This window comes from Sturnira hondurensis, unplaced genomic scaffold (genome assembly GCF_014824575.4).
Source record: "Sturnira hondurensis isolate 20B ecotype Veracruz unplaced genomic scaffold, ASM1482457v3 Scaffold0000880, whole genome shotgun sequence".
NCBI lineage: Eukaryota > Metazoa > Chordata > Mammalia > Chiroptera > Phyllostomidae > Sturnira > Sturnira hondurensis.
In genome coordinates, this window is record NW_028073511.1 from 16,588,153 (window position 1) to 16,614,527 (window position 26,375).

Below are 26,375 nucleotides of genomic sequence, written 5' to 3' on the forward strand. Positions count from 1 at the left end.
TAATTTTAAATAATAAATAACTCTGTGAGCTTCTTGATTTTGCAATATAAGGTATTAAAATGAAAGCCCTTTAGAATTACTTTGATTTTGATAAAGATTCAGTGAACACGTATTGCTAAACCCTTGTACGTTCATGTTATACAGTAGAAAGCTGGTATCTGAGCAGTAATATAATAAGAACTTCAAAATAGGTACTAATATTAAATATGATACATATCATTTGTGGGCTTACAATTCTAACAAACTATATTGTTGAAAAATCAAAATAAATACTGATAGTTGGAGTAGGACCATAAAGCACAACAGCAGAAAAACAGACTGTCTTTCTCGCTCCCCTCTGCCCCTTACCAGCTCTGTGATCTTGATCAGTATATTCACACTGTTTGTGTGTCAGTTCTTGACACTGTACGATTGAGATTTTATTACTTACCTCATAGCACCAATGTACCAATTCACTGAACTGATATAGAGAAGGTGCTAAATACATTTTAACTTATTAATTGAATCAAAAATAGACTTCGATTTTGCTCCTTTACATAAGAATGTGAAATAGTGGAACTTTACAGACTGTCAAAGACACAGACTTGAACTGAGTGAAAAATTACACCTCCTATTTTCTCAGACCTACATGCATATGTAACTGTCAAATTTCTTCAGAAAGGGTCACTGGTAAAATGTACCAATTACAGTTTTAGGGGAACAAAGTGATCAGAGGTTTTCAATGAACTGATATTATCAAGTATATGCAGTCTGCAGTTTGATTTGTGACTGTATGAATTGCTACAACATGTCTCCTTATGATTTAGACATTCAGAATTCAAATGTCTCCACAACTTCGAGAGAGAAAAGATTCTTTTGTGCCCGTGCCTCAGACCTTTGTGCCCGCACTGTGCAGTTGGCTCCCATTTCAGCACTCAGTGTGCTGCATTTCAAATGATTGTTTCCATGTACAGTATGGCTCCCTTCAATTCAGTTCCTTTTAGCAACATTCCAAGACTGCCATGTGTCGGTGATAAAATGAATCAAAGATGTCATAGTCTGCTATCCCTGTCGCCATTTTGGTGTCCCTTATCTGCTAAAACAGGGCCAACACCTGGTTGCAACTCAGCACGTGTTTGCTGAATGAATAAATAAACACACTATGTTATTGTACAGGTGCTAAATTATTGGAAAGATTTAGCAAAATCTTTGGAAATGCATCCTTCATTCTTCCTCATAGACCACCCGGAGCCAATGTTTGCAGCTGTGAAGCAAATAGCTAGTTTCTCATTCTTACTCTAGTTTTAGCTTGGCTAATTCTTACTCTGACCAAAATTTATTTCATTTACTGATGTTGAATCATGCCCTTAATATACTAAGTGAATGAATTAGGTTAAAATGAGATGTGTAGCTTGGTCCCATTTTTTAAAGAGTATGAGCATGTCATTTATCAGTGAAAATATAGGTGAACATAAACCAGAACGCTGATAGTAGCCATCATTGTGTGGCTGAATTAAGAGTAATCATTAGTTTCCTGTGTGTTTTTGGCAAGTGTGTATTAATTTTGCAAATTCGAAAGAGAAACTATTTTAGAAACAGAAAGGCATCTTTGACTAGAAATGATGTAAATTAGCCAAAGGGTCTGGATTTGCATCCGTGTACATACTAGTGTTCTTTTGGCGACCTAGAGAGTAACTCCTAGGATCCTTACCTCTAGCCTACTTCCCTCATGGGGGAAGGGGAGCCATCTGTAGAGGTGATATTTGGTGTGCCTCACTAGCGTTCACATTTCCTTTACTCAGCTCTGGAATGCTGAACATGATCTGATCCTAACTTGCCAATTCCATCACTGGTGCTGATACCTGTGATGAACTGCCCCTGCCTGTCAACAGCAATCAGTGCCGTGCGCTTGTCTGCTAGTGATTCAAAGCAGTCGACTTCAGTTTTTAGGACTTTTAAAATAACCAGAAAAACCCTTTTTCTACTTTTTTTTTAGCTGCCATCCATTATTCTGTATCCTTCTGTCTTCTGACGTTATGAATGATGTCCTTTCCTTGGTTGCAAGGTTACCTTGAACATATTTATAGGCCAAGTTCAGCTCCCTCTGAGGGAGCTCTTCAGTTTGCACTCTTCAAGCTCAGTGTTTTGTATCCTCCAAAACTCCTTTTGTAACGTGTTTATTCTGGCAAAAGTGTTCTGTATGAGGAAGCTTTCTTCTTCTATATTCGTTTTTCCCACTGTGGGTGCAAAACATAAAGCTTTTAAAAGAATATACAAAATGAAAATAAGAAACCACAATGAAATATCAAGTCACACCAGGATATTTTTGTTGTCCATATCATCATTATTATATATCACAACAATGTCTTTTTCCTCTCTTTTTTATATTGCTTGTTCTTCAGGAAATAACATTGGCTTATTTCTCCTAGTGCACTTAACTATTTTGTGTACCTTTTTATTAATCTCTCTTGATTTTCTCAGACATGGCATTCTTTGAAGACTATTTATCTACAGGCTTATATATATCATTTTTTTTCTTAATTGCCGTCACATCAACTGAATTTCCCTGTGTAAACATGTTTCGCCACAATGGAACACAGGGTGTGCTCTTCCTTACTTCAGATCACTGTTGTAACACTGAGTGTGCTGGAGCTAATACAGTTATGTGCGTGCTGCAGTGAAACTACAGTTGTCTTTCCATCCCTCAGCCCTTTCTTTCAGACTGTGATCCTATTGTACATCATGAAAATATGGCCATTGCCTCACTGAAGTTTTAGTTATTTGATTATGTATGGATTTATATTATTTTTGGAAAATTTAACTTTGTAATGTTGGGGCATGCCATTTTTAAAAGGTTGAACATGTTCACTTCTATCAGGTTTAAGCTACTCGTCCATTTTTATCGATTAAAATGATGGCCAAACAATTGAAAAGTGACACAGTCTTGAGGCCTGTCTTGAGAGGATGCAGAGTGACCCGGTATCACGTGTGCTCCCTGGGATCCCTTTCCGAAGCCTTACTCTGGTCCTAGCAGGCTGAAAATAAAGCTCATGATACAGGTTTAGCAATATTTTGTGAATTCTGCAAGGATACATATTGGTTCTGAAGACATTTATCAATATATTAATGCAGTCTTTACTTGTGTAAGATTTCCTCACATTTCAGGATTCATTGATTGTGATTTTTCTCTATCCTTTAAGCATTGTGTTATACAGAACAAAATCAAATATTTAAAAAAGGTTATATGAAAATATTATTCACCATCTAATACAGTATATAAAACTTCCATTGATTTTTTTCAAAAAATTAGCAAAAACAGGATAGACCATTGCTTGAAACACTGTGATTTATAGGAAAATTCAGTGCCTTTAAATAACTAAGAAGAGAGAAAAACATCAAAGTTTTGTTTGCAAGCTTACGTAAATACATTTGATTACTTCAGATATGTAATGCCGGCACCTATGTTGCTTGTATGTGCCAGTACTTCTGTGAGCTCAGTTAATCTTCTTTTATCATTATCCCCAAGAAACTTCTGAAAACGATCACCCTTTTTGATGGCTGAGCTTCCTGTGAATAATACATGTGAGGCAGAATACCTGATGCCAGCGACCCCCAACTTGGTATGACTGCCTGGCCCTTCTTCACAATATCAGATTGACTTTCACTTAATTCTCAATGAAGCACACTTGAAAAAGAATGGGAGGGAGGTATGCTGACACTTTTCAGTAAATAAGGAAAGACACCCTCTGAGGATGCAGCTCAAGTAGAAATGGGGCAGTGATCCAGACTTTATTCCTGGGCTCCTGAGTTCCCATTTACAACTATGACAGACAAGAGCAAAACTTTCCATATCTGCATATCTGCAACTAAGACAAAATAGCTTGTCTAAGTAAACCAGTGAGCTACTTTGTTTTCCACACCTGGCATTGAGTGGATTTAGAAGGACATTTATTCATAGAAGAATAAATACAAACAATGAAAGGAAATCAAGAAATATCATATCTGTAATTCAAGTACATAAGCAGGCATGTGTTCATTCTGCCAACAAAAGTGCAAATGAGGGGTCCTGTAGGTAATCAAGGGTCACGCAACCAGGACTTAGCTATTATGGTAGCAATGCAGCCTTCCAATCAGAAGGATTTACCAAATGTATCAAACAGTTATCCCAAGTTCATGGCATATATTAATAATTTTCTGCCCCGGTAGGTGTGGCTCAGTGGACCAAGTACAGGCTGCAGCCAAAGAGTTGCTGGTTTGATTCCCAGTCAGGGCACATGCCTGGGTTGTAGGCCAGGTCCACGCTGGGGGCCACGTGAGAGGCAACCACACATTGATGTTTCTCTCCCTCTCTTCCCCTCTGTCTCAAAATAAATAAATAAAATCTTTTAAAATATTTTTTAAAATTAGCACCATTAGTGATTTTGAGTTTTATTTTTTTATATAGAAAATATTTTGTTTTTTCAAGTAGCATAATCAGAGTTTCTGACGCTGCCATAGTAACTGAAACCTAGTCCTTTCTTTTTTATCTGTGTGTTAGCATGCTCTATAAAAATGGCAGTTCATAGCTCTTTAATTTCAGACTCAACCCATAAAACAAAGTTTATAAAATAAACTAGCTAGCAATTATTTCAGTATAAGATTCTGTGACAAAATGGTCTAATTATGTCAAGTTCAAGAATTCTTTTTAATGTGGAAATTCACTAGTAGTACCTTTGTTATACAAACAAGGATATCCATTTTAGTAAATATTATAGAGACAGTAAAATATACCTGATTATTTAAACAGGGTAATTTTTTTAAAGATTTTTATTCATTATCTTTATAGGGGAAGGGAAGGAAAGAGGGAGAGAAATATCAATGTATGGTTGCCTCTCGTGTGTCCCCTGCTGGGAAGTGGCCTGCAACCCAGGCATGTGCCCTGACTGGGAATCAAACCGCGATCCTTTGGTTCATAGGCCCACGCTCAGTCCACTGAGCTATGCCAGCCAGGGCTAAATGCGGTAAATTTTTTAGCAAGATTATCATAGAAAATGCAGTAAATTAGTAAGCTGTTGGCCTTCAATAAATTTCAGATAAATTTCACTTCAAATATTTCAGAAACTTGAAGTTGGAACTCTGAATTTCCACTGAATTAGAAATATATTGTTTAATTTCCACACATTGTCTTTTAATAATAATAATAATACTACTGATAACGTGACCCCTGTGAATATGCATTTAACTTTACATAGTATAAATTTTCCTTCGTGTATTTGTAGGAAAAAAGGAAATCTAAATTTGCACTATGGAAAGTTCAAGCAGTAATCTGAAAAACAAAATGTAGTGAAATGGGTGCTCCAGGAAATTAAAGGACTACTTAAAATATTAGCCACTTCCACCAAGGTTTTGTCTTTAGGTGGGATTTAAGTTCAGAGAATGTATTTATGGTTTAATTTGACTGACTATTCAATGATCCAAAAAAAAAAAAGATAAATAGAACTACGTGTTCTACTGCTCTTATTAGACTGTGTTAACATTTGTTACCAGATTCTCTGCTTGTGGGAGGAGATGTTTTTTTCTTTTTCATTTATGTGATGAGTTCAATAGAAAAAATCATTTACCTACTACCTGTTCAATAGACTAACATAGTTATGGGGCCAATTGGATCACTCTCTTCCATAATCAATGTTCAGCAAAAGCCAATGAAATTTTCACTCCTCTCTATTTCCTCTCATGGATCTCAATCCTCATCAGTGTCTATCATTACAATATTATGCAGTGATAGTCATATTTGTAATTATTTAGCCAATGATTTATCTCTCACTAATTACATTTTGTTTTATTTCTAAGTATATTTTATTGATTATGCTATTACATTTGTCCCATTTTTCCTCCCTTTATCCTCCCCGACCCTGCATCCTGCCTCCCATTAGCATCTCCTTCACCTTAGCTCGTGTCCATGGGTCATATAGGTTTTTTGGCTCCTCCATTTCTTATGCTATTCTTAACATCCCCCTGTCTATTTCATACCTACTAATTATGCTTCTTATTCCCTGTATCTTTTCTTTTACTAATTACATTTTGATACATGTCTTTATTTCTTGTTACTGATAATATTTGATGGGCAGTAAAATTCTTAGTGAGCTTCAGATCACTTAGTGAGCTTCAAATCATGCCATCTCTTGAACAAAGAGTATGGTGTACCTTACATATATGTCCAAATTAACCCAATTTATGATAAATACTAGTTATTCTAACCAGAATGGTTCTGTAGAAATCAATTTTCCCAGAAGTTTGCTCTGTACACATACAATGCAAAACCTCACAGTAGATATTCTTGGTGAACTGAGCATATACCAACCCAGTTTCATCCTCCATCCTAAGATGTGATTTATGCCTTTGGAGAAATTTTTAAAAGCATTCTTGTAGAGCCAAGGCACATTTGTTGACTTTTTTCTAGAAATAAGATTAACCTTGCAGCAACAGGGATAAATTTTCTTCCCCCCAAAAGATTGACTTTATAAAGATCTTTGATGAGATTCAGGAATTTAAAAAAACACCATAATTATTAGCTATATTTTGAGTGTATTCTTGTTTTTTATTGGCAAATCATGGGGCACTGAGTTACACACTCAGGGGGCAGGCGGTCAGTGAGTCAGTATAAATCATATGACTGCTACACCAGTAAACATCACTTCAGAAGGCCAAAAAAATAAATATTGACTGTGGACAAAGTGGTCAAACCTTAATGTTCTTTATCTGTAAAGTCTTACACATAGCTCTTTAGTCAGGAAGTAAGATAAACTGTTATTTGTTTCAGAGTGGAATATATTCAAACAAGATATATCATGCAATATTCATTATTTTTATGTCTAAAGCAAACGCCATAAAATGAACTTAATCGAATTTCATTTTTATTTTTATTCAAATTATGCACACCAGTCAAAGTGTACTAAAATATTAACATTGCATTTGTTACCGCTTGACCACCTGGTGCAAAAGCATTCTTTTTTTAGTAAATGAACTATGAGTATATGTGTTGCCTCATGTATAATTGCCAGTATCATTGATGAAGTTTCCAGGTAGCTATTTCTTTACTCACAATACAGTATACTTTATAATTCAAATACAGAATGGGTAGTATAATCCTAGGTATTGCTAAAATCTCAAAAGATATTATACATACTTTTAGCCCTGGGTCTCTAACCTGCAAACTCCAGAAAAGCTTACTGAAAAAAATCAAATATAATGATGAATCTGATAACATTTTCCTTTTTTAATTTTTATTTTTTATATGTGTGTGTATTTGTTTTGGTAACATAAACTTTTGGCCAGTGTACAAGGAATGTGTAGTAGTACTTCCTAGGAAGACTGAATACTTCTAGGCAAATGAGAATGGGATCAGCACAAGGGCTGTTGTGCTGTGTACATGGTCTCAGTTCAGTTTAGGTTCATGTTTTCTGGTCTGTTGCCCTTACAGATGCTAATGTCTCAGGGTGAGAGGAGAGACCATGTGTACAGGGCAAGTGAAGCCTAGTTTCTTTCTATACTACTCTTAAATGGCTTCATATGTTTGAATAACTCTGATAGAAGAAACCCATCTTTCCTCTAAAAAACCTTGGTGTTCTTAGGCTTGTTCAGATTAATAGTTTAAAAAAAAGAAACAGAATTTATCTTATTATTATGGCATAGTTAAAAAATGTTTTGTTGTTCAAATATAGTTGTCTCCATTTCCTCCCCATGAATCCCCCCAACCCTTGCCATCCCCACCTCCCACCCTTGACCCTAGCCCCCTTTGTTTGTCCATGTGTGCTTTATGTGTGTTCCTTGACAATGCCCCTATTATCATTCATAGTTATCTTATTTAGAATCATATGGGAAAAATCTAATATTTCATGTGCATTACCTCACTTGAAATATTATATGGCCTTGCTTTTCTCTGAATGCTTGTCTCCTTCTATTGTTGTTCCAAGTTTTTACACCTTCAGGTGGTTTTCTCAGGTGTGTCTCCTGACACCTCCTCTGTGACTTCCCCTTTTCATTCAGGGTTGCACACAGTAATCCCAGTCGTTCAAGGCAAAAGGCAAGCTAGGCTATCAACTTCATTGCTGTAGACGAAATTCTATGTGTGAAGCCTACGACTTCGTTAATGCATGCTGCCTCTGCCGTCCTGGCCACAGTCCTGTTGGGCTCCCTGCATACTTGGACTTATATTTAGTACACACCCATGAATTCTCCCTGTGAAGTTCTCCCTGCTGTGAAGTTCTGTCTACCCCGTCAGGAAACTAAGGCAGTTTGTTTCGGGGCAATTGCAACAGTGATTTCTGAAAAGAACACCCTACCTGAGGACATTAGTTACTCTAATTTTAGCAAATATTAAATATGAATTGGACATTTGAAAGAAGGAGTGGACAATATTACAACTTGAGAACTATTGATAGACATTTGGAGTCCTAGATGTGATCTAAAGTAGAATTTGTAGAAATTCTTAAGATTTTATTTTTTAGGGATTTTTTCTTAGTTTTAAATTTTTTCTTCTTTAGCTGAGTAACATACACCATCTGCCCGGGTCACACAGATGGCCAGCTGTGTCCAGACATTGTCTGCTTTGACTTTGTCTCAGTGGTGAGAGAAGGTGGCCTTAGAATTCTCAGGTCACACTGATTTGGGCGTACCCAGAAAAACAAAAACAAACAAGGTTGTATTCCATATGCCATTGTCATTCGTGGAAAATCAATCCCTCCCTCCACCCCAACCAAATAGCAGTATCTATTAAAACAGCTTGGGATTCACTGAAGCAACAACACAGAATTTAGCAATGAGGCATTCCTCTGGCTTCACATATGTTAACATTGTTCCTCTAGACTAAATTTCAAAGAGAAACCAATAAAAATTCCTGACAGTAGTCAGGAAGTTGTTCTGACGAGTTTACACATTGTAAATCTATTCTTATAATATTTACTTAAAAAAGACTACTAAATAAATTCATTTGAACTAGTTTACAACCTCCCACTATATTAAGACAGCAATTTTACACATCTATACTTCTCCATTGTTTATCTTTTACAATCAAAATGTGAAATATGAATTATACTTCTTTTACTTCCCTAAGTGTTTTCCTTATTAGCATATATCATTATTATTCAGGTCTGTATTTTATGTCCTTGGCAGTTTTTTTCTGTTTGTCTTTGAGATGATATGTCCTTCATTCTTCAAAGTGGAGTGAGGGTGGGAGGGAAATCAGAAGTGCCTTCTGAACAGAGGCAGAGAGGGACGGGGACAGGGACAGCAGTGGTCAGCAAGTGGCAGAGCATCCAGTAGCAAAACAATCTGACAGTTGTTATACATGGGAAACTATTTAACCAAGGACAGTAGAATGTATTTGTGGGTGGTGGGAAATCACATGCTGTGGACTCTTCCTAGGAAGAGATGGTATTTATCATAGTGTGGACATAGCTGCAAGTGTGGCAATGTAGAGTAGGTGGTCAGCGAATCTGAAGTGTTTTCTGGAACAGATGGGTTTTGGAGAGACATTTTGGAAGCTACTGTTTCCACTAGAAACGCTCTCTTAGCTTCAAGTTCCTAGCACAGTGTTTTCATTTAAACGAGAAATGCATAGTTATGAATAAAAAAGGCGAGAGGTGGAAGATGGAAATAATGCAGGGAGAAGTGGGTTTTGTTTGGTATTAAGGGTATCTTTAATGAGAATGCTAGATATTTTTCACAAATTTTATCTCCAAAATTGATTTGGCTCTCCTGTTTCAAACATTTAATCCCAGATCTGCATTTGGCTTTAAACAACTTCATCAATTTCTCTCATTCACATTTTTAGCATCAACACTTCCATCTATAAATACCATATATATATGGCTAAGAAGTTACAAACATCTTCCTCTGAGCAATGCTAGTTCTTTTAACAGTGCATTATTTTTATTCCACCACATGCCATATTTTGTCCTCTTTTCATAGTCTGCTCATTCACAAAGGAAAGCAGATAGGCATTTGGCTTTGTTTGTGCATCCATAACAGTCTCACTATTTTGAAATTCAAATCTGTTTATTTTCTGGGGCAAAATAAAAAAGGAATGACATAATAGTTTTCACGTTGAAATATTACACTTCCAAAGCTGCCAACAAATTATGGTGAGAAGAATTGTACTAGTAATTTGATCACCTAAGCAAGTCTTATCGCTCAGAATTAACATATGTTCCACATTTCCAGTAATATTTCGTGGCACCCTGCACCTCCTGGTCTTCATTAAGCACTTTCATAGGCCATGCAGAGCTCAAATGCACAAAGCAAATGCATTTGTGGTTTCTTAAAGTTAAAGTAAGAAGATCTTTCTCAAGATTATAAAGTAATCCACGCCGTCTGGTGGATTTTGTCATGCCAAATATTCTCTAACAAGGAAGGAAATAGGAAATCGTTGCCGAGGACTCTTCTCCTTTCTATCCAAAGTATAATGAACCTGAAGCTGGCTCCAGAGTTTTCTGTACACTTTGGATAAGAAGACACTACTTTATTCTATAAAAGCTGTACGATGTGACATATGCCGAAGTTAGGTCAGCAGTTCACAGTTTTGTAGAAAACCAAACCTGTTTGTTTATTTTCACTGCACTTGAAAAACACTGATGCATGAAAGCAGGTTGATCACATGTGCCCCAAATTGCAGAGTGAAATTTGAAGTGTTAGGGAAGAGATGGGAATAAATGAACTGCCTAAAATATCCATATATGTCTTTGTTTTTGTTTTCAATGTAGTCTTTTTAGTCTTTTAAGGTAAAAATGCATTTTTTTAATGTTCAGATAATTGAGGAAAGCACATTTTCTCTCTATTAATCTAGACAATAATTTTATATAGAAACTACTATAAGGTTGTTTGAACAAAACCGAGATGGAGTGGACGCAAGGGAGGGGGTTGGGAATGTTTGGGTTGTTGGGAAGTGGTGGGGGGGTAAATGCAGATATCTGTAATTGAACAACAATAAAATAATTCTAAAAAAGGAAATAACAAACACTTTTTCAGCCCTGGCTGGCGTGGCTCAGTGGATTGAGTGCAGGCCTGTGAACCACAGGGTCGAGGGTCTATTCCCAGTCAGGGCACATGCCTGGGTTGCAGGCCAGTTCCCAGCAGGGGACCCACAAGAGGCAACCATACATTGATATTTCTCTCCTTCTCTCCTTCCCTTCCCCTCTAAAGATAAGTGGATAAAATGTTTAAAAAAACTTTTTCAAACTAGATTCCTAAGGGACCTTTTAAAATCTGAAACTTATATAAACATGCATTCGGTGATATCTGGATAATAGTGTTTACAGGTTTGTCCCCTATTACATATTTGTAATTGGTTTACATACACATGTACAATTTTTATTCTCAACTCATTACAATCCAATCTTTATAAGGAATTTTTAAAGGAAAGACAGTCAAAAGTCTAAGAATTCTGGGAACAGACAATTGAATCTAAAAGGAATACATGTGCATATATATTTTCAGTTGCTAATTACTAAATGTATGGTATATAGGTACATGACATACATTGGGAAATACATGAGTAAGTAACTATGAACCTACTGAAATGGAAATAACTTAATTTTATAGTTCAAGTATTTGAAACTCAAGAACCATGTCTTTGAGATCGTAAGTCGACCTGCATACAGAAAAATGGAAAGATATTGGAAGGATGTGGAATGAATTATGAGCTCTTGCATTTTTTTTGCTTTAAGTGCCTTTGTGTTGGGTCAGTCTAGGTCAAATATGTGTCAACTTGCAGAACAATGTAGTTGGAATTAGGCATATGATGCTTGCTAACAATAAAAAGGCTTATAAATACGAGTCTCTGCAGACCCTGCTGAAGTGCACAGCTGCAGAAAATAATGAACATATTCTCTCTGTGTATTTGTTTTGCTTAAGCAGGATCTTCAACTTTCCCTACAAAATGTTTAGATGTTGAGAGCAGCAATTTTCAACTGGTGTGCCACAAAAGTTTTAAAACATGCAAAACCCAACTATGTAGTTGGGGCACTGACCTCTTTTCCTTTAGATTGTCAAATAAAGAAATGATTACAACCAACACAACAAGAGCCGCCTGGTATGAATGTATGAACATTGTACTTATTTGTCTGATCGGCAATTATATATTTTTGGTGTGCCATAGAATTTTAGTAATTAGTTTGTGTGTGCCATGAGATGAAAAATGTTGGAAAATCACTGATCTAGGTGGAGCTCTTTACCACATCCAGCCTTCAGTTCACTCAGCAGCATGCCAGATTATTTTTACTCAATTAACAGAAAGGCAAAAATTGGGAGGGGCCATAGGGAAGAAACTAAAACACTAAAAGTGAATACAAATCTGGATACTAGGATTGTTATGTAAAGGGAAAAAGGATGCAACTTAATAGCATGTATTATTATTTTATCGGACTGTATCTAGTATTCAGAATACCAATTATCTCTCGCTACTAATGGGAGAAACAGAATTGAAAATTAAATAAAACATATTTGATTTATACGTAAACAAGAAATTGCTGTAAGGATTTATGATAACGACTTCAAGTAGCAAAATAAATAAAATGTTATTTTTTTCCCCCAAAGAATGGTACATTGCAAAACAATGTGTCTGTCTGCCCTGGATTTGGAGTGTGATTGGAACCCTTCGTGGGTGCTTTCCCAATGGACTGGGCAATTCTCCTGCACCTGCTCCCAGGAGAAGCTCAGCAGTGGGTGGTTATTTGTTGGATGTTCCTGTGCTGCCGAAGTAAACCATGGGATTTGTTACTTTGTTGTTTGTAAAGGAGATGTAACTGCTTGAAAATACTCTGCAGAGTGATATTTCTGTTCCCATGGGAGCAGCCCACATTCTAGTGAATAATATTGGATGTAGGTAACCATTGCCACATCATAAATAACCATCCGGATCAATACTGAAATAAAAAGCAGTCGGAAAATGTTGACCTTACATGAGTAAAAGGTGAACACATTTCAGACTATAAATCCATTTCTTACACATGCACACATTGGATTCCTCTTCCCCACTGATCCAAGGTGTTTATTTCAGGGTATCTATCTATCCATCTATCTATCTTTAGTGATCAAAGTCAAGTATGTTAGCCAGGTCTTCGAAATTATAATAGCTGTCATTTCAGAAATTTTTATGTAACATTTTAGGCAAAGATAAGTGGTATTTTTAAAATCAATGCACAAAGGGGCAATTATTCAACTCATCAAATTTCAGGAGAAATTTTCACTGATATGGATTTTAGCCTTCATATAACACACTCTAGTCAAAATATTTTCCCCAGTAATATGACTAAAGAATACTGATTATAAGTAGTAATCTAAGTTTTGGACATTTACGCATCAAAATCTCAAAAGGGAAAATAAAATACATGACTGATCAATGTTATTTTTTTAATTGTACTCATTGCTATTGCAGGGATTAACAGGAAGAAGTGTTGAGTTTGTTTGAAGAACTCAGTCAGCAGTTAGGTATTTTATTGCTTTTTTGGAATCTGCAGATTTTAGATCTTTTTACTATTCATACAGCCCATTTCTTAATCAGAAGTTTTTCCAGATCTTGAGCAACACAAGCAGGAAGAATTACTAAAAATCTTTCATCTTCCCAAGGGGAAAAATAGCATGTTCTCTTCCAGTAAGGTCACTGATACTAAGCTTGTGGGCCAAAATAATTGTATGCATCCAACTCATAATGGACTCAGAAGGCCCCGGTCAGTGTGTAACACCCACCTATTATTCACTTGGCTCCTTAGGTCCCCGCTCTCTGCCACCTTTCTCTCCCGCAGGAACCAACTTGCATAGCCAAAGATGTGGGCAAGACTGCAGTGGCTGGTCAGTTTCCAGATCTCTGGCCTTCCACTTTCCTGGAACACTGGGAATCATTCATTTCGTAAAGTAACATCTGGCCCTGAAAGCAGTCCTAATAAGTAAATAAAATAATCAGAAGGTGGCATAAACACAAGCTACAGTTTCTAGTGGCCACTCTGGAATATTCAGCATTACCTCAGGGAATATTCAGCATTACTTTTCCTGCTGCTGTTTCTCACTGCTGTTAGGTGGCTAGCTAATTATTAGTTGCACGTGGTTATAATTCTCTACTCTACACTATTCCATAAGGTTCAAGCATGCTACAGGTTTGGACATTGTAAAAGTATGTTAGAATGCTAATCCTTAGGTGAAGGACCACATTTCTGTGTGTAGCCTTCCTTTAAATGTCATTCTGTTAATGCCATGGAGCAGCTTCTTAAGAAATAATGAATTCAGAAATACAATTTTAATTTAAAAATTTTTGCTATTATTACAGATTTAAAATAAATGCAAAGGCTACTTCCTCACACTTGGCAGATTCAGCTTATCACTTGATATCCAACTTAAAAATGTAAAACTGATTTCCCGTGTGAAGCAAGTTTTAGCCAACCATCTGCTTCGGAGAGGGAAAGGGAGACAAAGCTCATTCTTTTCCTGCTGCTGTTTCTCGCTGCTGTTAGGTGGCTGCTGGGAACCTTAAAATAGGATTGCCACGTCTAACGTTTCAGATAATGGGGTAGGCATATGTGTCTACCAGAGATTTGGGGCTGGGTGGGTTGTACTTAGACCAACGGGACTAACTGATTTATTAGGTACTGATGCTTATGAATGCCATAGATGGGAGCACAGATGTCACCAGCATGTCCTGATTCCCATCTCACAGTCATGACTCCACAATTAGAAGACGGGATGATCTTGAGTATATGGGTCACCTGGGAACCTAAATCTAGATGTAAATGTTATCATAATACCTGGATTGCTCAAGCTGGTGGATTATAAATTTCAGGATGGATACGTTAGAGAAAACTGGTTTTGGTGCTGGCTGTAAATTAAACCAGTGTATTAGGAAAAAGAGAAATTCTGGAGCTGAAGAATTTGTGGTGATGTAGAGATGCAGAAAATATTGGAAACATCACAATTCACAATAAGCCCAATTGTGGAAGAACATTTCTGGCATTACAGAGTCTGCCTTTAAAGAATATGCTTTAAAAGGAACCGTTCAAGTCCTTTGCCCATTTTTGAATTGGGTTGCTTATCTTCTTAGAGTGGAGTCATATAAGTTCTTTATATATTTTGGAGATTAAACCCTTGTCTGAGGTATCATTGGCAAATATGTTTTCCCATACAGTTGCTTCTCTTTTTATTTTAATACTGTTTTCTTTAGCCGTGCAGAAGCTTTTTATTTTGATGAGATCCCATTTGTTTATTCTTCCCTTTATGTCCCTTGCTCTAGGGGACATATCAGGAACAAGTATAAAAGATACAATGACAAAAAGTAGGGGGGTGGAAATGGGAGGGAGGGGGAAGGGTTAGGTGGGTGGGCTGGGATGGGAGTAAAAGACAGAAAACCTTACTTGAAAAACAATTCAAATAAAACAATTTTAAAAAGGAACAGTAAAAGTGAAAACAATTAGTGCAATGCCTAAGTAAATAGTTAAATATGACCTACAAAGCTAGGTTTTGAAATACAGAAAATATTTTAATCATGCTTTAAGAAACTATGGAATTCATAGGAAAGAAATACAATGTTGACAGTGTTTTCCATAGAACATTTAAAAAATATAAATGTTTATTTTCTGTTTTTATTATCTGATATTTTCTTTGCTCTGGCTCTTTTAAATTATTTATCGAAGTTTTTGTGGTATTCAAAGATTCAACCTGCTTCTAGCCAATCCAGTCACACATGTACTCATCCTTTTTTTCATCTCTTCCTCTCCCCTTGAATTCCCATCCCATTCCATTCTGTCTTCCTTCCATTATATTCCCTAACCCTTGCATATAAAGGATTTTTTTATTATTTGCTTTACTTCACATAACCTCTTAAGTATGTTCCTGTAAATTTTGAAGTAGGAAGGTTCTTGGCTTATATTTCAGTGCAGACTTTTTTTTTCAGAAAAGCTCAAAGGCTAAAGTTTATCGAGTAAAACAGAAATACTAATGTTGAAGCAAAAAAAATGTTTGCTATTTAATGCCCTTTAAACTCAAACTTATTCAGTGATTTGGTGTGCATAACTTCTATAATTTTGATTTGAAAAAAGAAGAAGAAAAGGAGGAAAAGAAGAAAAATGGCCTTATATACTTTGTATGTGGCTATTCAAAATTCAAAGCAGTGAGACATTCATAAGAATGTACCTGAATGTTTAAAGTAGGTTCTACAATTTAGCTGAAGTAAAACTATTAAAACCACAAGTCACAATCATGTTTTCTCTTTTCAGAGTGTTAAAGAATATACGTTAAAAGCATAACTATCTATTTTCTATGGTATTCATTATTCTATCTTATTTATCCCCAGTGTGTGCTAATGAGTATCTAGAAAAATAGTTCTTTTTTTACATTTGCCAGCATTTAAAATTCTGTAGTTCTTGTCAAGAAAATGGTAAAGGTGGACAATTTGCCACTAGCCATACCCTGGTTTTTGCTGCCTCCCTGCCCTTCACAAGTGACCCCTGCAGAGAAAGGATGGGTTATTAGCCTGGATATTTTCACTTAGACTTTGTTTAATGTCTCAGTTGTGTGTGTCAACTGTACATCACTGTGTTCTATGGAACTTGATTTGTTTTTTAACAATGTTTAAAATACTAATATATGATAGGCTGCTTAGAACAATTTTTATTAAATAAGTACATGCGATTTAAAAATGTTAAGAACATCTTCTGAGAGACTCTTGGTTTCAGTGGCTGCAGACATACTCTGTTTTCTCAGACATTGGCAGGAATCTCAGGAATACCAAAACTGATTGAGGGCAGTTTTTCTTGTAAAATGATCAATGTATTAGAGCTTTAAAGTTCAGAATGAGAGATCACCACAGGTTGTATTTCTAATACTTTGGATTGTGATAAAAAGAAAACAATTTTCCTGTAAGTGTTTTAGATTCTACTTTGAAATAGGTAAGATGCAGTTGGTTGAAATGTTCTAAATTATGTGTGCCAAGCAGAAGTTAATACTTACGTGGAAATTCCCCCCCGTGGCTGCGATTGTATGAATGCTGTCCAAGGGCAGGTCATGGTCGGCTCCCCTCTGCTTCAGTGTCACAGACAAAATTTAAATGATGAAGGAGGCCCCTTTCTCAGTGAACCCAAATCTGTGTCTTTGATTGAACACAGCATTTAGCATGTAAGAGGAAGCATAGATTAAAAGAAAGAAATTCTGTAAGGGAACATCCTAAGCCTTATCTTGGCTAGTTTTAGAGACATAATTGAACATATTTATTGATGCTTTTTTCGTTGCTTGGTTAGTATCAGTCACAATGTAAGCACTGAGAACTTTGCCAGCTGAGGAAAAACTGAGGAAATCCATTTGTAGGAGGACTTTGCTCCACTGGGAAGGTGTGCCCTCTAATGCTTTGTAAGTGCTGTCTTAGGGCTCTGAGTGAGAGCCACGCTTTGTTTCTGAGATAAGCTCATCAACTCTGCTTTGGCATTGCATTTCTCCTAGTCAGCTCTTAGGTGCTTCTCTCCGAACTACTATGTAGGGTTTTGGTGAACATGGAAAAAACTAACTTTCTTGTAGCTAAAACTTTCCTATGTGTTTTAAACAAAAAGTTGACAATATTAGGTAAAAAATAGAATAAAACTCTACAGTTTCCTGGTGTGTGTGTGTGTGTGTGTGTGTATAGTATATATAACATATATCATATATAACATAATATATAATATATGTCATACTGGCAGTGTTTGAGTGGTTATTTTTAGTTATGTGTTTATTTTTTGTGTTGTTTTTACACTGTCCCAGGCACTGGTGATACCCTGGTGAGTAAAATGACATGATCTTTCTTAGACGGTGTAAATTCTAAGTAAACCAGAGATTACAGATATAACCTGAATTTAATCAGATGTAAACCCTGTGATCCTAACTTGGCCAATTACTACTCCATGAAAATGGATATAATATTGCAAATTCTCTGAATCACTATATTATCACGGTGAATAAAAGATAATAATCACGCTTTTAAAACTAACATCACATAATTAAAATGAAGAACCTAAGATGGGACTCAGCTGCTAGGAAGTATACAGTATAATGATTAGCACATATTAGCTAGCAGGCATCAGTAATGTTCAGTGTGTGTCAAGATTCTAGTAGCGAGAGGAACCCTTTGCACATTGCGCGTCACAGATATCTCCAAACATCACAGTGACTCTGACAAGTGTATCGTCACCCTATTTTACAGCTGAAGAATCCGGGGCTCAGGGCACAATCTAATTAGACCATGCCCTCGTATTACAGCTGCTGCTTGTCAGAGCGAGGACCTGAACCGTGTTCATCTGGTGCCCAAATCCATGTGTTTCCACGGCATTGATCTTACACTAAATCCAAGGCCTGCACTGCCTGGAGCAGCCCTTCTCCTCTTCTGTCCTTTGTGAGTCAGAAACAAATTATGCCCTTCTGGGTCCCCAAGCCTGCATTCTGAAAGTAGGGAGAGGGGTCAGCGAGCTCTTCGGAGAACAGCACTCTGGCTGCATAGCCTTGGAGCAGACTTTGGCCTTGCACTATTAAAGTTACCTCTCTCCAGCATCACTTCTTCCTTAAGTCATTCCATTTCAAACCTGCCTCCTATATGTGAGGTCTCCATAGACACTATCTTCCAAACGGGGACTATTTTGAGGAGTGAAATGAGGCACTAATGAGAATTATTCAGGGCTAGCAGTTGTAAACCAGTTCTATCCTGAAGATACCAAGATGCCCTTATTTATGAGTCCAAGGTTGAGATCACATGTGAGATTAGGAAAGTACTGAGCAGAAAGGAAAGGAAAATCCCTTGGCCTCAAGTGTGGGTGGATACATAAACATTTCCCCCTTAAGGTGAGGATAAAGTCAATATATTATTAGTGCAGTCGACAGCCCGCACTCCATCACCTGCTGTGGCTGTCCAATACCAACTTCCACCTGTCTTCTCTCCTTCAGCCCACGGGGAGAGTGATAACTGGCACTTTCTCCGTGTAACATTTAAATAATCTATTTTCTGTTCAGTGGAATCTGTGGAGGAACACATTTTATTTTCTCCTGCAAATCCTTCGGTCACTGCCCAAATACACAACCTACGTATTTGGAAGGAAATGTCCTGTGTAAAATGGTTTGTTCAATCAGAGCTAAGTATCTCTGCAGAGAAAGAGGCATTTTTAAATTGTAATCGACATTTTGCTATCAAGGCAACCACCAGTTATTTGTAGCAGTTTCTTATTGCAACCCACAACTTGGAAACTGACTACTAGGCTAAACCTTTTTTAAAGGAATAACAAGTGAAGAGATGAAAAGCAGAGTATTTAGTAGGTGATTGAACCTGGGGTGATGATGGAGGGGCAGGCAGAAAAAAGCAAATAGAAATGAGACACAAAAATAGCTATTATGCTTTTTGTCAGATTTTACTGAGCTTTAAGAGCTCTTTAGGATTAGCGAATTCGCTGAAATCAGTTGTCCGACTTTACCAGGGGTCTGTGATGAAAGCAAATATAGTTGAATTCTTTAAAACGTATTTTTGGTGTAGACATAACCTTTAAAAACCCAAGCACAGACTGATAGCAACCAGAGGGGATGGTAGAGGGGACTCGTGATGGATAGAAAGGGAAGGGACTAGTCAAAGAGCGTGTGTGAACGACCCACAGACAGGGACAACGCTGCGGGGACTGTCTGTGGGAGTGGCGGGTGGGCTGGCTGGAGAAGGGCAAAGGGGGAAAATGGGGACACATGTAACAGAATAACAATATTTTTTAAAGCATATGAGCTATGAATAAATGGAAGGAGTATGGACTATACATCTGGTTTTACAGTATTTAGATATAAGCAAAAATGTTTCAACAATTTACCTTAAAATCACCCCAAACTCATAACTGACAACAAATGTACCTGAATCTGATAAAAACTTAAATCAACTCAACATAGGAAGAATGAAGGGTTACTGAAGAGAAAGATGCAAGTAAAAATTTTAAGATTATTTAGTCTCCAAAATAATATTATTAAAAAAGCAGAAGCCAATTATACACTTTGCAGTTACATTTTGAATTTCAGTGATGTATTTGAACTGAGTGATTTGTGCCTGGACCCATAATTTCATTGAGTTTTGATTTTCCTTTCCCCCATTTCTCTATTCTCGCTTGCTTCATTTTTTTAAATATGTTTTATTGAATATGTTATTACACTTGTCCCATTTCCCCCCTTCATCCCCCTCCCCCCTGCTTTATTTACTTATAGTTCTGACATTGTCAGTCTCATTCTGAACGTAATTTCCTTTGAAGAGTCTGAACCCCCCTTCTTTACGAGCTGTCTGTCTACTCATACTGCAACTTTATTGCTCCCCCCCCCACATAGTCGTCCCATTTTCTGATGGTAAAACCAAAAGTTTCTATTTTTAGAAATGTTGGACTTTGATCACTTAAAATTTCCATCTGGCTATAATTCTTTATTATTTAAAGCATGAGCAGCTCATGCCTCATGTCATTTATACATAAACGAGCATTGGTTTTTCCGAATTAAGCCAAGGGTAAGCAGTGCCTTTATTTACTTCTATTTTCAGTGAAGTATAATTGACTTCAAGGCAGCATAACATTTTATCAGCCATGCTACTTTTAGATAACTGAGTCATCTAGCGATTTTCATGAGAATTAATGTATCCGTAAGAACTGACAGCTGCAAACTGAATTAGAAAAAGCATTTCCATGCTGTAGACTTTGCAGTAGAATATTTGCCTTTATCTTTGTACCTTCCATCAGTTTCTCTCTTTGAACACTGGCCGGAAAAACAACATACCTCCCAGAAACTTTGGTCTCTTCATTTTGCTCCAAGTTTTTCTTGTATTAATATAGTTGAGTGGTTATTAGCATAAAAGCTAGGAATTCCTGGGGGTCTGGAAGAGCAAAACTATTTTCACAAGTGTACCAGGACATTTTTTGCCTTCCCGCCATCGTGTCTCAAGTGTAGAGTTAGTTGTGTTTGCCAAAGACTACATAGCACGTGATAGCTCTATTGCTGTGATTGCTAATCAGATGTGTGCTTGGCCTTCCTGTGCTGTAATTATTTCTGCTTAATTTCCACTTAATATGGTAACTATTGGTATGTATAATTTTCATATACAGAAGCTCTATAGGGTCCTCAGTGTTTTTAAGAATGCCAAGGGTGCCTGGGACAAAAAATATTTGGAAACGGCCACCACAGTCTAGTCCTGGGCAGTGTTTTCCCAAGTCTCAGTGATAACTGTAGGTATATATAATTTGTGTAAATGTGCAAGTGTGCTTTGTTTCTTTCTCATACTTGGCGAAATTATAGTCATGCATCTTAAGTTGATGTGGTTTTACTAGCTGTTCCTGTGATCATTTCTCCGTATCTCTCCTGCATTTTCTCCATTTTACCTCCAGAAGGCTTTTTGCATGAGGATAGTGTGCTTTGTTTGTTTACTAGTGTTTAGAGAAAGGGATGTGTGTGCCTATTTCATTAAAATGTATTAATAGTAGTATGATGTTAGTCAGTTGCTATCAACTTTTGACAGAATAAATAACACATTAGGACAGTTGATTTCAAACACAAGATTACATAATACAGGTTAACTTTGCCATATTATAACTGTCCATATTACTATATCCAGGTGACACCTTTGTTTTTCATTGTTTATTATTGTGTTACATACATTTTGCATGACAAAGTTTAGTCCACATTATATTAGTTTAAAATGCTGAGAATAGAAATCTTCAACAGAGATAAATTTAACATATCACACATTTATATGGCATGTCAGCATTCATAAGGACTTGAATTTATAACACAATTAATAGTGACATCTCAGCTGCACCCATTAAGATGATTGAATAAATCAAGGATGCAGGTCAATCAATAGTCACATTGTGATCATGATTGCAAGTCTCAAGAGAATGGGTATAAATGTTTAAGTTTTATTGACATTATCTTGATATAACCACTATTAAGATATAATAATAGTAATAATAATAACATAGATATTAGGTATGTTGTTGAACATTTTTTTCATGCAGGCTTCTAAATCCAGTGTTTCACTTATTATAGAAATATATGCAATTAAAACACATAAAGTTTTTCTAAACCGTAAGAGCATTTTTAGTCTACTTAACAAGAACTCTGGTCATACTCAATTTCAGAATTAGTTTAACAGCACTTTAATGGTGTCCATAAGAGCTGAATATTTTCTGTTGCTCTACAGTGTTATCTTTTTTTCTCTCCTTGGTGTCAGTATGACCACGCTAGACTCACGTTTTCCATATTAACTCCGTCTTCTAAGATGGCAGGATGTGAGAGAGACAGTGTATTAATTTTTAAGATAGGAATGATGGATTTCCTCAGAAAACCTCTGATGGACTTCTGACATCTTCCTGCTCACACTCCTGTCACCTGGTCCTGCACTCAGGCAAGCAGAGCTTGAAAAGTGAACATCAGTTTGAAAGACTAAAATTCAAGTAATTGATTTATTCCGACTAGGTACCTTATGTGCTGAGAACATTGGCATTCTGAAAAACAGGCTAGTTCTGTTAGGAAGAGAGGGGATCATCTGTGTTCAGTTAGAAACCAACAGCTTTTGCCACAACTAATATGGGATAAAAATAGACACGTGCACAGGATGCTCAGAAACTTAGAGGCCGACGGAGCCCAATCTGAGGGGCAGGGAGAAGGAACACTGGAAAGGAGGAGGATAAGGAACCCAAATCTAGAGGCAAAGCAAGAGTTAGCTGGGTAATGACATGTGGAAAATGCAAATGAAAAAATACCAAACAGGGTATCCAGATCCTCAGTGGTATGAAGTCTGAAGTTATTTTAATAACAAAGGCCAATTTTCATTTTATAAATTTTGTTAGAGAGCAATCACAATGTATTTCTCCCACCTTTACATGAGTGTGTTTCAAGACTCAACCAATGCTGAGATGAAACCAGTAGGATGCTGGTCCACATAGTCATACTCCAGTAGGTCAGTGAAATGCTTTCACACGTTGCTAATGTTCCTGCACCTTTAAAGTGATGTGAGGAAGCCATGTAATTTTTGGTTGTTGTTAGTTCTCCAGAGGGGCTGGATTCCCTATTGCATTCTATTAGATTACATTATTAATCCCTGGTATAGTCTTCTTAACTCCTAAAGAACAGAAGAGTTGAAATCACTGAGCAAAGAGTCTTGGGACCATTGTTGTATTGTTTGTTTGTTTTCCCTATGAAACTACACCCTCAAGTCAAGCGGTTAAACATCAAACACCTTTCTTTTCACTAGGTTTGCTGTATGATCATGGTTAAGACTAGGCTTTTTCCATACACATCTTTTGAGACTCCACTAGTCATTTCCCAAATCCTTCAGCATACTTGTAGCCACATTAGATTAGCTCCCTGAAGTGGGCCTGGAGAATAGATGTCCCATGCGCCCGCTTCCAGTGGAGGCCAAAACCCAGTAGGAGGGACTGGAGTGTCTGTCGTTTATGCTGTTCCTCAGAGCAAATGCAAATTTCTAAACTTACCCTGGATATGACTCTTTTTAGAAAAAGCTATCATTGGAGAGCAACTGCTAAGTATGGATCAGAGATTTTTGTCCTTAGCAATTGCTTACATAACTATAATATATTATTTATGCATTGCCTTTGAATAAGATTCACTTGTAAGAATTTAATTTTTTTCTACAACTAATAGTGCTTCCTTGCCAGGACAAATAATCCTTGTGTGTAGCAACAGGTTTCATCCTGGCATTGATATGCAGTACAGTGTTTTAAGAGCTTTGTATATTTAGCTGGTTATTAGAAATAAATGGGTAGATTTCATGCCAGAAGATGAGTATAAAATAATACTTTCTCTAAATCTAATTTGTGTTTACATGACGTATGTCAGTGGGTATGTCTTATGCTGATACAATAGGAACTGGCACAATGGCCAGAAGCGAGAGCAGAGTATAGGAGAGTGTGGAGGACTCTGACCTGTTTCAGGGGTAACGGTGATGTTGCAATGTATTGGGAACAACTTCGCTTGATGAACCCCAGGTTTCCTTTATTCGATTAACTGGAATGTTGAAAATAAAAATTTAAGGCAATAAAAATTTAAGGCAATAAATTATCACTGAGGGTCTAATGTTCATACTTTTTGTTTAGCTGAACAAATTAATTTAAAGATATTTGTGTGCAAGATCATCCATGCTGTCACAAAAGATAGGAGCTCCTTCTTTCTTTCTGCTGTGTAGCACTCCATTGTGTAAATGGACCATAGTTTTTTGATCCATTCATTTACTCATGGGTACTTAAGTTGTTTCTAGCCTTGGCTATTGTAAATAGTGCTGGTATGAACATTGGGGTGCATAAGAACATTTTGAACTGCTGATTTTCTCTAAAAACAAAATGAACTAACGAACAAAATAGTCCTAGAAACGTGGAACAGACTGAGAGTGACAAATGGGGAAGTGTGAGGTGGGTACTGGTAGAAAAAGGGGAAGGGACTAGAAAAAGAATATGTATGAATGACCCACGGACATAGACTACACTGTGGGAATTAACTGTGGGAATTAATTAGCAGAAGTGGAATGGGCAGAGGAGGGCAAAAAGGGAAAAATTGGGACAACGGTAATGGAATAACAACAAAAATTTCCTCGTATGTGGGGGGTCCACCCACAGGGTCCCCGCAGCCACCACGTATGAGAATACATCTACCAAGACATGATCTGCTTGGGGAGGAAAGGTGGCTGATCTTTCAGAGGAGAAGGACCAAGAGCCTTTTCCTCAATGGGCTTTTATTAGGTTCTTTTTGCACAGGAATACAGGTAAAGCTCATTAATCATTCTCAGGCAAAAAGGATCAAACAATAGATAACAAAGAACTCTAAGGGCCTATTTTGAGTCAGGGTCACATAGCTAAAGAGCTATAAAACTTTGAGGAACAAACTTGCTTCCTGCTCAGACCCTTATTTAATTGAGAACATTCTGAACAAAGCAGATTTCACAGGGTTTTATATATTCTTTCTTAGACCTGATTGCCCTAGGGAACCTGCCCTTTCTAGCACAGGGCGATACCCACTACCAGCATTGTTTCAGGCTTAAGTCAGGTAGGGGTAGTAGGGCGGCCAAGAGATTAGGCTATGTCATAGCCAAGGAGCAAGGATCTGTCACCCCTTTTTGCTGTAGCCTGCCAAGCCCTTCTTTGGGGCCTCCACATGATCATGCCTGTTTTAGGTCATTCCTCCCTTTGGGAATCTTATCCATCATTTGCTAAGCGACAAAGCATGGGGGGCCAGTTATGGATGAAGAAAAAGGAGCAGAAGTGGTGCCCTCACCAGGGAGACAAGCTTTGTCTCCTTAGTGGCTTACAGTCCAAGATCGATTTCTCAGCTTTAGCCATGGGGGCGGGTTACAGCTTCTGAAACCAGGCAGGGTGGTTCCCAATTCATATTTAAAAAAGTAAAGGTAGCCCTGGCTGGTGTAGCTCAGTGAATTGAGCGAGGGCCTGTGAAGCAACAACCACGGTTCGATTCCCAGTCTGAGCACATGCCTGGGTTGCAGGCCAGTTCCCAGCAGAGGGTGCATGAGAGGAAACCATACATTGATATTTCTCTCCCTCTCTCCTTCCCTTCCCCTCTAAAGATAAATAAATAAAACCTTTTAAAAAAGTAAAAATATTTATGTGCATGACCAGATATTTCTTTTAATTTGCTGTGGTTGACATTTGACTTCAGAATCCAGGTTTGGTTTTAATTTTTGTTTCCTTTTTGCCCCGTTTTCTCTCTCTCTTTTTCAATCAAAAAGTTAAAGAATAGATATTCAAGAGAAATTGCATTCTGTTTGGTTTTACATTTAAGTGCTTTCATTGATATGCCTCAGAATAAAAATAGATAAATGACCATTTGGCTTAAGTACAGATTTACCTTAGGGGGAGAATCAAATGTGTTTTTGCATTTGCTTCCTCTGACTCTCCAGGTCCAAGTTCAAACAAGTGTCAGCAGCACCACCACATTTCTTTTTCCCAGCTTCCTATTTTGAGCTCTACAAAAAGAAAAGGAGGGCTGGAATGTTCCCTCCTGTCTAAACCGCTTAAACATCAAAGATAAACTGCTGGCAAGAGACAGAACGGTGCAGGTCATCCTCAGGCATAATGCACACCTTTCACAAGTCTCTTTCTAGCAGAGTTAATGACACAGGCTCATCTTAGGTGAGCTTATGGACATGCCCAGCTCAGGTCAGTGGACGACCATAGGAAGAGATCTAGGTTGATTATTTAGGAGAGAAAAATAATTGAACACGTACAATGCCAGGCTTTAGTCTAGGAGCCTTCAAATGCATGATCATTTCTACCCCACTGTGGCTCTACAGGATGGGTGATACTAGTACTCCCAATGTAAAAAAGTGAGGCTTTGAAAAGCCTAATAACTTGTCCAGGGTCCACCACTGTACACAGTGGTATCTG